The sequence below is a fragment of the Hakea prostrata genome, chromosome 3, assembly GCF_041222555.1.
Source record: "Hakea prostrata isolate BN-2017 chromosome 3, UWA_Hpros_2, whole genome shotgun sequence".
Classification (NCBI taxonomy): domain Eukaryota; kingdom Viridiplantae; phylum Streptophyta; class Magnoliopsida; order Proteales; family Proteaceae; genus Hakea; species Hakea prostrata.
The window spans coordinates 62,479,228-62,494,718 of NC_142602.1; the positions used below are offsets into that span (position 1 = coordinate 62,479,228).

The 15,491-nt window shown below is 44.0% G+C and overlaps 1 pseudogene; it reads right to left on the reverse strand.

Annotated features, from left to right (window-relative positions):
• Nucleotides 1-531: 531 nt before the first annotated feature.
• LOC149022704 (esterase-like) lies at nucleotides 532-2,909 on the reverse strand (annotated as a pseudogene).
• Nucleotides 2,910-15,491: the final 12,582 nt, after the last annotated feature.

A 15,491-nucleotide genomic window follows, 5' to 3' on the forward strand; every position in this document is an offset into this window, starting at 1 on the left:
ACTACCCAGTTGTCCCAACAAACTACAAACCCAAATCCTAGAATCGGAACCCTGCCATCCTAGTAAGATACAAGCCTAAACCCTGGGATCCCTATGGAACAACTCTCCGCCAAAAACCCTGAGGCGAAGAATCCCAAATCTATCAGTGACCTCGTGGGCGAACGTAAGGCACACACACACACACACACACACACATATATATATATATATATATATATATACTTCAACCGGGTTAACGGGTCGATCCACCGGGTAAACGGGTCGTACCGTACCGCGATAAGAAATAGATAATAAGAGCACTATCGTCGATTTTGGGGTTCCTGGTATGCCGTGGATTCGGCTGATATCTCTCCTCCCTCCCTTGCAACCAACATTATGTCCCGCATTGGACGAAATAAAGGACGTTTGCTCAGAATATGGCGATGTATAAAGTTGTTTGGAATAATTTAGAGGAAAAGAGAAAGAGAACTTCTATTTATTCGTAAGGAGCATTATCGGAATGTTACAGACTGCAGACAAAACAATCCTAGCTTAGCCGAAAGTAGGGAACCCGATCAACTTTGCTTGCGGTGCAAAGGGAGAGGTCTTATTTTTACAAGCATCTTGCAGTGTGATCGGTGGGTCTGTAAAGTACCCTGTCTGAAACTGCTCGAATATATATTTATTAGCTGCCTCGGTTATGTGGCTTCCATCCCAATTAACTCGAACACTGGGGTCACTGCATGACCCGATGAATACAGATTTGCCGCCCACAAGAACTGTCTGCCCACACCGCGTTCTGGGGGTGTAGTTGTACTTGCCCCCAATGCCACAACAAGCTCCGAGTAGCGGCTTCTGAAATCCTACAAGAAGCGAGAATTCAGAAGAACATCATTACTCTCCCAACCCCACGTTACGTATGTGTAAAAATATTCCAACAAATCTCCCGACCTCTCAGGTATTAGACGACTTACCATACTTATCACCCTTGCTGAAGAGGGCGTACTTGATTAAGTAGATGTCCACGTATGTGATGTGAGCCTCTGGAAGTTCGCTTCTCAGAACAAGGATAGCTTCCCACAAGAGCTTATTGAAGTAGTCTGATATTTTATTATATGTAGTCGAACAACCAGCTGCATCTAGATCAGATTCGCTCTTCACGGGAAAGAGTGTAAGGATGTATGCAAAGCAACCAATGGGACCGGTGTTATGGATCCAAAAATTCCTGCCTCCCAAATCGTACACTGCCTGCAAATTAAGAATCGCATCCCCATGCTTAGCTCAAACGGGCGACATTTGGACTTGCCCTCTCAGTAACGAAGACGGTTTGGATAATATTAGTTACCTTAACACTGTCGGACAACTTGGCAACTACTTCAGGAAAATTAACTTCAAACACAGATCGGTTGAGGAACAGACCAAAAGCAACATCATTTTGACCCATATCGAAGGTGTACAGGGCTCGAGCAACAAAGCCTTCCTCCGGTACGAAATGTGAGTAATTGGAACCTATCAGGTTAACAGAATAAATGAGCAACTCATATGAACCAGACCAGAACAACCGAGTTTGCCTTCAATCGAGTAATTAATTACCTCTCGACCCGATTGCTTGCGATCCGCTTAGGAGCTGTCGGAACTGAGACACTTGCACGTCCAAGTCGAAGGGGCTTGGGCCGGGTGCGGTTCGGCTCCTAGTCGATGCTCTAATCGTAGCCTCCGATGCTGCGAAGTTAGCGCCACGGTAATAGTTGTTGTCCAGTGAATCAAGATATGCGCTGAGGAGCGGCAATCCGAGACTTTGAGCTGATTGAGAAATTCATAGTTAGTAACCGTCCCATTGCCCAGGGTTAAAAGCGACGATTGAATAGCACGATAAGGTTCGCGCGTACCCAATCCCATTTAGTTGGATTGGGATTACACCGCTTAGTCACTCGTCGAGTTGAGTTGACAAGAGATGGCTACAGGTCCGCATGGAAACATCAACACGACATCCCACAAAGAAGGCAAAAAGGAGTTTCTTCAGCCCATTAACCCGTACCGTCTTAACCATCCAAAATATTAACCCCGTAACTTTCGGCCCATTTGAATCATTTAGGCCAGACGGGCTTGAGACATTCGAATCCCCTAGCCCATGGGCTTGTAAGGGCAGAAAATCGCCGGGGACCAAGCTGGAGCGATGACAACCGATTCACCAATCCGATTCCTCATTCCCGAGACCTCGTGAACTCTAGGAATGGAAACGGGGCGGGTTAACGGGGCAATCCATCAGAGCCCATGTCGAGTGATGTGGTTTAGTATGATGCCGGGCTTGATTACGGTTGTAGAACAGTTATAAATAGTGAGCCCACCGAATCAAGATCTGGATCAATCCCAGTCCCATTCGGTTCTGATCTAGATCGACCTAAACCATTCGCAAAACCATCCCCAGGTTATATCGGGTGGAATCTGGATCTACCTCTACCTATTGCATCCCATCTTAAAGCACTCTTTTTCTCTTTGTGCTGCAAAATTTTATAACTCTGGATCCACGGTTTCCACTCAATTGCTTGTGAATCTAAAAGTATTATATACTATTCACGAGAAAATCGGAATTGACCAAAAAAATCGGTAAACAAATAAAATTTAAAAAACGAAAAAAAGAGGAAAGTAAATAATGGATCAAAGGAACTTGAAAGTATCTCCTACCTATGAAATCAATGGTGAGCCTCCCATCACAAGGCCTGCCGGACGGCTTACGGAAAAATGTATCCCCATTCGGTGCGATGATTTGGTTGAAGACAATGAGAATCAGCACCAGTATCACTGTTTGAATCCCCAAAGTTGAAGAGCGCCGGAAAGCTGCAACCCAAACCCAAGGAGCCCGGAAGATTCGAAATCAGAATGGAAGACAAGAAGATAATACACAGTGGAATGCCATGAAAACGCAACATGTGGAAGAGACAGGGAAAGACTTGAAAGAGAATGACAACCAGGAGAAGAGAGTATACAATGTGGAGACGTAGCAAGGAAACAATATTTATAAAGAAGAGAAACAAGAGCATCGAACTGCTTGATACCCAAAAAGTGCTAAATGGAGTACGTTAACTACAGACGTTCTTAAACGGTTATTCTGCTTTACTAACAGAGTTAAATACAATCTTTACCGAAATGATTGTCTAGTTATCAACAAATTTGATTTGACTTGATTCGTTGATGCTAGACGACTCGAAGCTAAAGCCGAAGCCTTACAGATTTTTGTTGTTTAATTAATAAGTTAATCGATTTAGTGTCCACCATTTGATATGAAAATCTTGTTAGTTTCTACCATTATGACAAATTGGTAGTTACTGCCCGCAAAATGACGAAGGGTAAAGGCTGCCCTGCTTTGTCCATTTTCTTCTTAAGAGTTTGTTCTTTAGTTTCAATAACCTTTACTTCTTGGTAAGGGTAGAAAACGTCAAGTCAATGATTAGACATAGGTATGTGGTCTGGTGGACTGGAGAAGCTCCTTTGACCACCCAAGTAGATAATCACTAAAAACATATCAAAGGTTAGAATCCAATATATGGTGATTCACATTGTTAGAATGAGAAGACAATTTTGAAAGTCACAGCCAAAATTCGGGAGTCGGTAAATTTGAGTAATAATTAGTTAAGCTTGACTGTCGAGTTGGATTGCCTGATCTAACTTGATTCAACTTAAAATAAACACTCTTGATGACCTCTTATGAGGTATAAGCTTAACACTTCTAGATCTTACTTATCTAAAGTCCGATCAAGTTGATTTTTTTAGGAATCTTTGAGGATAATGTAGTCGTACTGGAGCCAACAATTTTCGTGTACTAGGTTTTGTTGATTTTCCGCCGGAGCAATCCACAAAAACTCTTTTGATTTAATAACTTTTGTAATTTTCTGATTGCGAAATATAATCTATAACGCGATATATTCCCAAATTGATGCTATCTTCGATTGGTAGATCGTCATTTCTAAATCGAAATGTTGATCCGGTATTCTTTTTGTGTTCGTATTTTGTCGTCGTCAGGAATACCATGCCAACACAAATGATTTATGATGTGGCGGGGGGCGGGGGGAATCACATCTCATTTTCGCAGACACTGTAATTCTCATTGCCGTTGAATCCACATCTGATCCAGATTCCCTAGATTCCCAATAATAGATCGAAACCCTAGCCCTCCCAACGAATTACATACCCAAACCCTAACGTCGAGTCGTCTTCCGTGAGAAGAATCTTTTTGTATCGACCCGAAAATCCTATAATTCTCATTGTCCTTTGGATCCGTATCTAATTCAAAAACCCTAGAATCCAAATAAACGATAGTGACCCGTCTTCCCAGAAGAAGAAAAAAAAAAACAAGGATCCCAATAAAGATCACTCCCGTTGTCCCAACAACTCAACCCAATCCTGGTGGACCCGCTCCGTGTCGCCCCCGGGGCCCCGGGGCCCCTCCCCCCCGGGCGGCCCCTCGCCCGTCCGCCCCCCCTCCCTCCCCGTTGCCCCCTCCCCTCCCCCGCCCGGTCTTTTGTTCGCCCGAATCCTATATTCTCATTGTCCTTTGGATCCGTATCTAATCCAAAACCCTAGAATCCAAATAACGATAGTGACCCGGTCTTCCCGGAAGAAGAAAAAAAAAAAAAAAAAAAAAAAGGTACAAAGGATCCCAATAAAGGATCACTACCCAGTTGTCCCAACAAACTACAAACCCAAATCCTAGAATCGGAACCCTGCCATCCTAGTAAGTCAGCTTAACCCCGGGATCCTTGTGGAACAACTCTCCGCCAAACCCTAGGCGAAGAATCCCAAATCTTCGGTGCCTCGTGGGTGAACGTAAGGTCTACACACACACACACACACACACACTATCACATCCTCCCAGCCGGTACCCCATCTGGCATACCCGAGAGTGTGATCCACAGCCCGAAGATCAGGTATCGAGTAATCAACCTCCCACATAAACAATAACATAATCATGAACAATCATAATGAAAGTGCGGAAGATAAACCATAGATCCAATACGGAAAGATTGAATCATAAATAAATCAGAGTACTAGATATAATCAGAGTGTCAGACAGATAAGTAAAGTGAGGCAAAAATCCCACTCTACAACCAGCGGAAAAGTAGCTCTAAAAGATAATAAACTAGACAAAAATCTAATCCCAGTAGCAAGTACAATGGGTAACTAAATTGTTCTCCACTTTATAGACAACATCCTTATAAGTATAAATCTCATAAATGGCACAAGGACACTTCCACTCAATGGTCGGACTAAGCATCGTACGGAGCATAACCACTCGCGGGATCTTCAGTGTAATTGTGGTAACCGCAATCACCTTCCTGGAGATATGCCTCTTCGCCTTGCGCTTCTTCATAGGAACCGTCATAGTATTCAAGACTGCAGGATAGTCTAACAAACATTGTACAATAAAGGAATGAGTTTCAAAGAAACTTAGTAAGGCAGTTAAATCCATGATATCATAAATGGCAGGAATTCAGAACAAACATAAATGCAATATGATATGAGACAAGCAATGAATGAATGAATCTAACTCTATGTATGCTGGTTTCTATCGGCAGACATGCTTTAAGTCATAGCACCGTACTTCTTTAGGAAGGTCTCAATCACTCATCATCAGTTGGTAATGGGTCCGGCATCCCTCGGGACATTCCATGGCGGGGGTTAGTCCCACTCTCCCTCACCTTGGTGCCGGGCTGCGGGCCTGGTCTTCCTGTTTGTCCGCCCTCCGCGCGCTCTGTCGGTTTCGGCCATGTTGTCGCCGCTTCTTGGGGTCTCTCCTCATCATCGTTGGTAATGGGTCCGGCATCCCTCGGGACATTCCATGGCTGGGGGTTAAGTCACCACTCTCTCACATCACCATTGGTCTAAGTACCGGCGCATGTCAGGGTAAAACCTAGCCAAATGCAAGTCTTCTACTTAGTTACATCAAGTCGATCCGGATACGTCCATTCCTCGTCCCTGACGATCCTTTCCGGTATCCTTCACACTAGAGTCCTCATAGTCCCTGACTACGGACTCATCAACCCTATTGATCATCCACATATGGTAAACGGGAAGCTCTCACGTCCTCTCACGGGTTGGTTACCGGTCTTAAGCGCCCGTGAGCCCAAGTCTAACCATATGCAACCCTACCAATAAATGGCCCCCACAATGTGATTCCTGTCCTCTCACGGGTTGGTTACCGGTCTTGAGCGCCCATGAATCCCCATTGCTACCACGGGTCGTTCGGTCTCAATACCCCTCCGATTAGGGTCTGACATAACGGGACATCCTAGCCAAACACTACTAGACAGTCCTAGATATGTCATCCAACAGTTTAGGAAGGTGTCCAGAGGGCATCTCCGGAAACATCCCATAATATTCCCGTAGTAGTCCAAGGACAGAAGTGTCAAAAGGGCACCTCTCCTTTCCAAACCATACTTAAGCATACACATGCATCAATTCATATCATCACATATATGGTAACTTCATATATGGAAAGAAATCAATAATTACAATCAACTTGTATATAATTGGTAAGTAAATCATACATGAATCAATTTAATATGAATAAGTAATGCTACTGTAATCAAAGTTATGCAACAGTAGTATATCATTGTAAGAATCTAATTTAGGAAACAACTCAATGATATTCAAATATAGAAACTAGATTCATGCTATCTATGTAATTAAGGAAATAACCATCCTTACCTTTTATAACTCGCAAAGGAATCCTAAGAAATCAAGTAAGATCTTGGCAAACTTGAGAAGAAGGTCCTAAACAAGTATATTCAACATATTAGGAAAGATCCCTAACAGAAAAGATACCAAAACATCCAACACAGACCAATTCTGGAGTTGCTGTACTCATTGGTCGAGTGGATTGGTCGACTGGTCCAGTCGACCAATCGAGTCGACCAATGCAGACGATAGCCCTAAAAAAACAGAGTTTTAAGATATGAAATCCGAATTTGGTGGTTCAAAAGGGTACTAATCAAGGGGTAAACTACATCAGTAGTATTCTAACATATAGGGGACCTCAAAACACTAATCCAATCAAGACATCAAGATCCAAATTAGGAAACAAAAAGTTACCATAATTAGATCAACCATGGATCTTGATGAATTCGAAATAGAAATCAAAGACAAGAGCAATAGGTGGATGGATCATTGCTTCAGGTAAAGGTATCATGAAAACATACTTAGATCTTCAAGGAAATAGGCTTAAAAGCATAAATCTAAATAAGGAAACAAAACCTACCATATATGTAACCACCATGATTCATGAAGAACACATAGTATGGTAGAAGAGAACAACAAGAGATTGATAGATCATGGATCATGAAAAGAAAACACAGCAATTAACTACTAACATGATCAATATAGAAGATCCAAGGAGATCAGAATTCAAATCAGAAGTTTAACAAAGATTAGATCATGGTTTGATCATGATTCCTTCAAAAGCTTGCAATGATCATGGTTAAGATCATTGTTCTAGCCTCTAATCCTTAGGATGATCATGAGAGACAAGTCCAGAGATGTTTGCAACAGAGAATGCAGCATCTCCTGTACTGTCTCAACTCAAAAAGGAAAGAAAATAAGAGATAGAGGAGAAAAAGAGAGTGTAGACATACCTTTTGATGAAAAGGAAGAGTTTCGACGAAGATCCGTCAAGAAAATCACCAAGGATGCAAGGGAGATGACTTGCAGAGGTCTTTGGTTCGTTCCAAAGAGTTTGGAGGCAGCAAATACGAAGTGGACTCGAGATTGGACTTAAATAGAGCAAGAAAAACCTAATTGCCAAAGACAGACACTCATTGGTCGAGTGGATTGGTCGATCGCCCCGATCGACCAATCGGTCGACCAATGCTTGGCAACGAAATCCAAAACAGGGAATTGAAGACCCAGATCAAATCCAATCCTAAAGGGGTTTTGCACACATGTCAAGTGACTTACCTAATAGGTAGAAATGCCTTCAAACCAAGATAGAGAGCACTCCAAGTCCATCAACTAATCCAATCTTCATCAAGATTCAGTTTCCATAAATAGAACTTCATCATCAACTTTCATGGATTCAAAGCCAGACACCAAGTCCTCCACTGGGATGGCCCAAAGCTGACTTCTTACTTTACTTCGGGTCATCGGACCTACAAATAACAAGGTTTCCGGGTCAAGGTTAGGGCTGGGTTTTACATTCTCCCCCCCTAAAAGAAATTTCGTCCTCGAAATTGAAAGCGTACCTGTGCTTCCAAAGAGGTAAGGAAACTTCTCCTTCATGTCTTCTTCCTTCTCCCAAGAAGCTTCTTCAGGGGTATGGTTCTTCCACCGAATCTTCACCAAAGGGATGGTGCGATTCCGCAGCTGCTTGTCCTTCCTATCCAAGATTTCGGCCGGTTCTTCATCGTAGGTCAAATCAGCACTAAGTCCTTCAGGTGCTTGCTGCAAAATGTGTTTTGGATTCTCTATGTATTTTCGGAGCATCGAAATATGAAACACATTGTGAACACCAGCAAGAGGCGGAGGTAATGCTAATCGATACGCAACAGGTCCAACCTTTTCCAAAATCTCGAAAGGTCCAATGTAACGAGGGCTAAGCTTTCCCTTAACATTGAATCTCATCACACCCTTCATTGGTGAAACCTTCAGAAATACTTTCTCTCCAACTTGAAATTCCAAATCGGTCCTTCTCTTATCAGCATAAGATTTCTGTCTTGGTCAGGCGGACTTAATCCTTTCTCTTATCATATCTACCATAGCACTCGTAGCTTCAATCATTTCAGGACCTAAGACTTTTCTTTCACTGTCTCGATCCGAGTACAAAGGTGTCCTACAAGTACTGCCATACAAAGCTTTGAATGGAGCCATGCCTATTGTTTCTTGATAACTGTTGTTATAGGCAAACTCAACCAAAGCTAGGTGTTCATCCCAATTACCACCCATATCCACCACACAAGATCTGAGCATGTCTTCCAATGTCTGAATTGTCCGCTTAGATTGTCCATCAAATTGTGGATGATGAGCTGTACTCAAGTTCAATTGGGTTCCCAAGGCCTTCTGCAAACTATTCCAAAACCTTGAGGTGAACCTAGGATCACGATCCGAAACAATACTCAATGGCACACCATGCAGACGAACCACATTATCCACATAAAGCCTTGCTAGCTTATCCAGTATGAGTGATCTTCATAGGAATGAAGTGGGCTGATTTGGTCAACCTATCAACAATCACCCACACGGTGGTCATTGCCTTTACTTGTCCGAGGCAAGCTAGTCACAAAGTCCATGGAGATATCCTCCCACTTCCAACTAGGAATAGGAAGAGGCTGAAGTAATCCAGATGGAGGTTGTCGAACGGCTTTCACACGTTGGCAAGTCTCACACTTGGCAACAAAATCATCAACATCAGCCTTCAGACCAATCCACCAAAAATGTTCCTTCAAGTCCTTGTACATCTTGGTGCTTCCCGGGTGTATAGTAAAGACTGTCTGGTGTGCTTCCTTCAATATTTCTTTCTTAATTTCATCGTTTGCAGGCACGCACAGTCTTCCTCTAAACAACAAAGCACCATCCATGGATATACCAAAGTCGGGGTCCGACTCAGGATTCGAAGAAATCTTCTCAACTTTGATCAAAAGCTCTTGATCGAACTCTGTGAGCAACAATCTTATCTCTAAGACCGGATCTTGCCGTCATGGCGAAAAGAATAAAATCAGAATTCTCGGGAACGATTTCCAAATCAAAACTCTCAATAGAAGACCACAATGGTAAACTCAAAGCATTCAAATCCAAAGTCTTCTTCTGGTTCTTCCTACAAAGAGCATCAGATCCAACGTTTGCCTTCCCAGGGTGATACTGAATATCACAATCATAATCGAAGACTAGTTCCAACCATCTCCTTTGTCTCATGTTCAACTCCTTTTGGGTAAAGAAGTATTTCAAACTCTTATGATCCGTGAAAATAGCAATCTTCTCACCGTAAAGGTAATGTCTCCAAATCTTCAAAGCAAAGACAACGGCGGCAAGTTCTAGATCGTGAGTGGGGTAATTCCGCTCATAATCTTTCAATTGCCGAGAAGCATAGGCTACGACCTTGCCATGTTGCATCGATCGCAACCCAATCCAATCTTTGACGCATCGGTATAAACTGTCATACCACCGGAACTATCAGGTATAGTCAAAACCGGGGCACTTGTCAATCTATCTTTCAACTCTTGGAAATTCTTCTCACAAGCGTCAGACCAAACAAACTTTTCTTCTTTCCTGGTCAACTTAGTCATAGGAGCCGCCAACCGAGAAAAGTTCTCAATAAACCTTCTGTAGTAACCCGCCAATCCAAGAAAGCTTCTTATTTCCGTTCTTGACTTCGGTCTTTCCCAATCAGCCACAGCTTGAACCTTTTCAGGGATCGACACGAATACCTTCGGCTGAAACCACATGACCAAGGAATACCACTCTTTTAAGCCGAGAAATCACACTTGCTAAACTTAGCGAACAACTTCTTTTCTCGCAACCTTTGCAAAGTGAAACTTAGATGACTCGCATGCTCTTCTTCGCTCTTCGAATAGATCAAGATGTCATCAATGAAAACAATCACAAACTTATCAAGCACATCGTGAAATACTCGGTTCATGAGGTCTATGAACACCGCAGGAGCATTGGTCAATCCGAAGGGCATGACTCTAAACTCGTAGTGACCATACCGCGTTCGGAAAGCTGTCTTGAAGATATCACTAGACTTCACTTTCAATTGGTGATATCCGGACCTTAAGTCAATCTTTGAGAACACAACTGCACCCTTCAACTGATCGAAGAGATCATCAATTCTGGGCAGCGGGTATCTATTCTTGATAGTCAACTTATTCAACTCACGGTAGTCGATGCACAAGCGCATACTACCATCTTTCTTCTTGACAAACAAGACCGGAGCTCCCCAAGGTGACACACTAGGCTGTACAAAACCTCTATCAATGAGCTCATTCAACTGATTTTGCAACTCTTTCAACTCAGTAGGAGCCATCCTATACGGAGCTTTAGATACCGGAGCGGCACCGGGGACGAGATCAATAGAAAACTCGACATCCCTGTCTGGAGGCACTCCCGATAGATCATCAGGGAAGACATCAACAAAGTCACAGACAACTCTGACTTCATCGACTCTTCTCTCTACTTTACCCTTGCCTTCAGATGAAGCATCATCCACTAGGGCATAGACTTGCATCAGTGCGGACAGCACCTTCTTACAAACCCTTCTCTTTTCACCCTGAAATTCTAAGACCGGACTTCCACAAATATGGAACTGAATCTTCTTTGAGGAACAAAGGAACACAGCTTTGTGGGCTGTTAACCAATCAATTCCCAAAATAATATCGAAGTCCTTCATGTCAAGAATTACAAAATTGGCTTCCAAGTTCTTCTCACCAATCAACACAGGACATTTAGATAACCCCTTATCTAGTTTCACAACAGGACCAGTAGGTGTACTAATCAATAAACAACTAGACAACTTCTCAGGGATTAGGTTAGTCTTCTTGATGAATGCGAGATGACATGAACGAATGAGATGCACCCGTATCAAATAAGACAAATGCGAAATAGAAGCAACTAACAATGTACCTGTAATCACTTCATGGCTTGGATCCTGCTCAGCCTGAAATACTGAAACTCTACCGGAGGGAGGAGCAGGTGCACTCTTCACCACCAGGGCGGGCTGTGCTGGGCGGGCCGCCGGACGGCACGGCGAAATGACCAGCTTGCTTGCGGTAGAAGCAAACAGGATTGTTGGATCCAACGGGGGTGGCTGCAACAGAGGGCTTCGAACAAAAGGCCTTGCACTTGCACTTGCACTTGCACTTGCTGGTGGTCGGTTTCCGCCATCTTGCTAAACCGGCCGGGCTGCTGAAAACCCGTGTTCGACCTACACTCTTAGCCCGAAGGTAGGAGTGGGGTAGGGTGTAGGTCTCACAAAACGACGGTCATTACGATCCACCAAACCAGAATTCCTTGATCGCCGGGGCTTTTGCACACGAGCACTTTCCTTCTCTGTTTCTTCCAACTTCTTCGAGTTCTGCACCACTTGAGCATAGCTCACTATAGGCTGGACTGTGAGGTAAGCTTTAATGGCAGGGCGCTGTCCTTTGAAGAACTTCTTTGCTTTGGCGAGGTCATCCTTCAGAGAATCTGGAGCAAAGAAATGAAGCTCCTCGAACTTCGTTGGTACTCCAATACAGACAGAGATCCTTGAGTAAGAACCATGAACTCAGCTTCCTTCGCATCTTTCACCGCCTAGGGAAAGTAATTCATACAAAAAGCCTCTTTAAACAACTCCCAAGTTACAACTCCTGCATGCAAACCTTCCAAGACAAGTCGAGTGGAGATCCACCATGCATCAGCTTCTTGTTGTAACTTCTGTTCAGCAAACAGAATCTTCTGAGCTTCCGAGCATTGCGGATGTCGGAAAGCCTTCTCCAACTCACGAAGCCACTTGTTAGGGAACAAGGGGTCCTTGGTAACTCCGGTGAAAGTGGGTACTTGCATCTTCGAGAAAACTCTCCATCGGGCGAGTATGAGGAGTTCCAGCTAAACCTCCCGCATTCAGGACTGCGGCATGAGGATTCACATTAGCACCAGCTCGGGTCTCATTATGCAAAGTCATGAAACCCACCAACATCTGGTTGAACTGAGCTGCTTGCTGCTGCATCATATTGCCCATAATATTGGCAATATCTCGGAAACTTCCAACATTCGGGGCACCAGGTATCTCATGGGTACCCTGATCAACATTAGGTATCTCACCACCTCCATGAGGTATTTCACCACCTCCCTGAGGTATTTCACCACCTCCTTGACCACTTGGATTCACCACGCCCACTTCTCGGAGTAACCATTCCGCAAAACCGAGAACATCAAAATACCGAATTTCGAAGTTTCAACATAAACCACAAGTCCAAATGATTTGAAAACTTAAATCATGCTTAAATATATCCATATAGTCATCAAACAATAATCCATAAGGCAAAAATCACATTTTCCAAAAATTCAACAGCAAATGAGGTCTCTGTGACCATTGGTCGAGTGATTGGTCGGCTGACCCGGGTCGACCAATGAGTCGACCAATGCGAGCGAATGCGAAAATTCGCATTATAAGCCTCATTTTCACATTCCAACCTCATTCTAACTTCTTCCAAAGGTGAGAGAGCTCTAGGGAAAGTCTCCAAAGGTTCTCACAAGTATTCTTGAGGTGATTTGGTGCTTCAACAACAACACAACAACCCACAATCTTCACAAACAAGGTAAATCTCTCATTCTTTCTTCCATTTTCATCTTCTCATGCTTGCATTTCAAACAAAACCATGCTTTGCTTGTATCCAATGCTAGAAATCAGGCTTAGGAATGCTTAGAAACATATTCCCTAGGTTTTAAACACAATGCCATGCATAGACAACAAGTTTTAACATATTGGTGTTCATCTCGCAACGTTTTCATACCGAAATCGATATCTTTAGAAAAATCTTGTTTTCTCTCAAACCGCTTGAAATTTTCGCATGAGATCAAATGCTACATGCTCAAGATGACATTGTAGATAGGTCCATACAATTTGATTTAACCAATTTCAACTTTTCAAAAATCCAATTTTGACCTAAATTGCAAAATCCCCAAATTTCCTTCTTGCTGAATTTTCCGCTTTAATCCAAGTTTTCGATCGATTTTCATCAAACAAACTTCATAGACATGAAATTCCAAGTATTGCGCACGTGCTAGTATGTTCAAATCAAATTTCCCCCAAATTTGAAATTTTCCGAAAAATTACGAAAATACCCTTTTTGCTCAAATCTTAAGGTAGCACTAACTGGAATTGTCTCTTGTTTCAGATATCCACTATGCAGAGGGGAGGGCGAGGACAAGGTAGAGGTCGCGGTCGCATTGTAGGTGCTCTTAGGGGCAGAGGTCGGGTTCCTTCGAGCCTAGACGGGAGGTTAGGAGACCGGACATGTTTGACACACCTCGGGCCGAGTTCTGTCGCGGGGCCTACTTCGGTTCTTGCAATATCGAGATGGGACGTCTACTTCACTTACGCCAGCTCAGAGCCTTTAGGATTCGGCAGAGATTCGACACATTGCAGTGGACTCATCTCTTCACCGAGGATTTGCCGGTATACCCGGAGCTAGTGAGGTTGTTCTTCAGCAACCTTACCTACACAGAGGAGGCTCGAGGTCAAGGACATCCACTTAGACTTGTCCTCGGGAGCGGGGGTCTTCCGGACTCGGATTCGCTTCTCCACCCGGACACCGGGCTGAGATCTTGCGGGTTCCTTACTATCCACAAGCGGTGTGTGTGGATACCGCCGGGAGCGGATCTGGACAGCCATCTGATGCCGTATGAGCTTCGCGAGATATGCTCTACGCTATGGGATAGCCGTCGATGCTTCACTCCGTGGACCAGCGGACGGATGACGGATTCCGCACGGATTATCGGTCGCATAGTCGGCCGAAACATTATGCCGAGCCGGACATCACCATCGGGTCACGGTGATGGAGGCCTTAGTCATCTACCGCATCTACATGGGCTTCGAGATCGATCTCTCCAACATCATTCAGCGGGTCATGCTGGACTTAGTTCTGCGGCCTAGCATGCGGAACCTTTGCTATGGGAGGCTACGGACTTTGATCTTCGGGCATTTCGGGGTGAGTTTCGAGGATACACCGGTGGACACCGGTTCACGGGGATACTTTATTGGGACTCGGACCATTCGTCACATGAGACTACGGCGGTCGAGAGAGATCTCCCGGTCCGGAGGGTGAGGATGATGAGGAGTCGGAGGATGAGGATCGGGGGTCGGGGGATGGAGGAGAGGATATTGGTCCCGATAGTGATGATCGGGCCGGAGATGATGCGGATATGCACGAGGTTGAGCCGGTGCATCACGAGTTTCCTTCATCACACTTCGAGGTAGGTGGCCCTTCACATGCGGTTCCGGAGACTTCGGATCTTGGGGCACGAGATGAGATCGATGACTTCCATGCTAGAGAGGATGGAGGTCGGACAGAGCAGATGTATGAGAGGATGGGGTCACGACGGGATAGGATAGAGCATCGGGTGACTCAGCTAGCGGAGGAGTTCAGAGCATACAGAGATCAGAGAAGATCACCTAGATAGACTGTACCCTAGGATTTCCATTTATGCATTTCAGATGTAATCGTTGTAAAAACTTTTGAAATTAATGAAGTTCATTTTGTTTCACTTAATTATTGTATATTATGCACCTTTCTTTTCCTTGCATTAGTGACATTTGTTCAAGTATAATTATGGTATGTGTATTCGAAATGTTGTTATGCCTCAAAGGTTAAGTTTCTAATTCGGTGTTCTATTATTCACTTCTAAGAGTAGAAGAGTCATTTCAGATCAACGACTCGGGAATGTTCAGTTATCGTCTTTTGTGGTTAGGATTTCCTCGAACCTTGGGCTCTGATACCAATCTGTCACATCCTCCCAGCCGGTACCCCATCTGGCATACCCGAGAG